This window comes from Papilio polytes, unplaced genomic scaffold (assembly GCF_000836215.1).
Source record: "Papilio polytes unplaced genomic scaffold, Ppol_1.0 DF824146.1, whole genome shotgun sequence".
Classification (NCBI taxonomy): domain Eukaryota; kingdom Metazoa; phylum Arthropoda; class Insecta; order Lepidoptera; family Papilionidae; genus Papilio; species Papilio polytes.
In genome coordinates, this window is record NW_013525058.1 from 309163 (window position 1) to 311400 (window position 2238).

Here is a 2238-nt window from a genome sequence, read left to right on the forward strand (position 1 = left end):
TAGATTTTCATGAAAAATTCCTTAGAGTTACATTCCCTTCAGTCCTAATTAGACCTCTAGACTGACGTAGATCCTATGCATTGTTATATCATCTCAAAAGACGTTTTACAATAGTTACCTAATAAATAATTAAAGACGGAAAGCTCTCATATCTTGAGAAATTACAATTTCAGTTTTTTACTAACAGAAGATTTTGTAATACATATATGGAGTGATAACATTATTTTTTAATGACGTCTTATAAGACATTGATAGGTCAAACTTAACACGAATATTTGTGAGAATGATTTCGTAACGTTCGACAAAATTGTATTACTAATACGTTCTCGAAACTGTATTTATTCTTGATACACCCTCTGATACGATATTGGTGACGTTTATACTAAACAAAACACTGCTGTAACCGTTAATTCCCACCAATCTGTTTCCACAAATCGCATTAAGTGAAAACCGCATCAACGCCTGCGGGCTGTCGCGGATCCACCGCCGTTCCGGGACCGGAACACCCTGACTTAGTTACCGGACAGGAATTTGCGGTCTCACTCCATCGTTTAAAGGAATCCTTTACTAACACAAACTATGGCATTATAAAATTTACCATATTATCACTTTTCATCAGTGTGGTAAATATCTATTCATTTAAACATTTGTATTTACTGACTTTGCGATAACTTATTTAATTTCGAATAGTTAAGCATTATCTAGTCGTGATATTTTAAATCAACATTTATGTCATAAAATATCACTTAAACACACAGAGGACTTATTTACAACAACGGAATTTATTTTTCCTCAGGCAGTCTACGTTTACCTGGCCGTAGCTAAGCTCACGAAAACACATTTCCTCGCTTCACGCACACAGCACATGTCGACTTTGCCTTCTGCTTATTATCCAAACATCCCTCGCTCCGAAACCTTTCATCGATAATGGATTGTTTTTATAAGGCGCTTTTATTGTCGACAAAATTATTTTGGCATTTTGTTATTTACGTTAAATAATATTGCAATCTTCCTTATAACTTTGTAGATTGTACTTTGTACTGATGTTTTAAAGATGAAAAATGTATACTTTTGTAAGTAACTAAAAAAGTCAAAAACTATTGAACTTTTAAAAAAAATCCTACACCATTATAAAGCTGTGTAACATAGGCTATATAAAATACTAGATTTTTTTCAATTTAGTGCATAGTCACAAGTAAAAGCTAGTTGAATATAAAGACTGGCATCATGTGGTTTTAAGAAAGAATTTCGTGTCGTTCTGAACTTAACACTACTTACAACTTACATAATAATCAGGTATACATTACAGAGTAAAAAATTAAGGCCACACTCAATACAGAGAGTTATCATTAACTTAATTTAATTGATCATTAATTACACGGACTTCCAATCGTGTTTTAAACCGTGTGGTCTGGATGTAATCAAATTAAAATACACCTTATCTCAACGTCTTAAGGTTCGTTTTAAAGTTTTACAAGACAATTGGTCACAGAGCAGTTCAAGATTTCGCGATACTCAATATAAATTCTGATTCAGTACCAATTCCTTAAGTGTAGTAATTACAGTTAATAAACAACAAACGAGATAAGATTGTTAATGTTAGGTAAAGAGCTTTTAGCGTATAACTTTAAATTTGGACGGCCATTATTAATACAAAATTCATACATTTACAAATTACGAAAATTGTAAAAGATTGCACGATTAAATTAAAAACCAAAATTTACGTTTTTGTTTTTTTATTTCAGTCCAATTACTTTTTATTTTACCCAATTTACATTGTACCAGTCCAGCGATCAAATCTAGCACTGGACTGGAATAATGTAAACGCACTAAACCAAAAACTGACATATTTCTCAACTGAAAAAGGTACGTTTTGATTGTTTAAAAATATTCGTAACAGCAGAATTGTTTTTAAAAATAAGTGCATTCCTCCCGAATATTAATCGCGCCGGACGTTCCCTCACAAAAATTCCGTTGAGCGGGCGATTGTTATTTTTTTGCGGTGCGGTTGTGTCGACTCCACCCCATCCCTGTGATATACTGCAGGATAATCTTTCACACTTCCCGCTAAAGTGCTCTCTGTTAGGTTTTTATACAATCGCTTTTAAGCGCAACTTTATTCAGAGTTTTGCCAGCGAAATTTTTTCCTATACTCTATCGCCCTGATGAAGAACCCCGATTGGAGACTAGTTGGTACCGACACCAAACTAAATAAATACCATACTAAGGCCTGCCCCA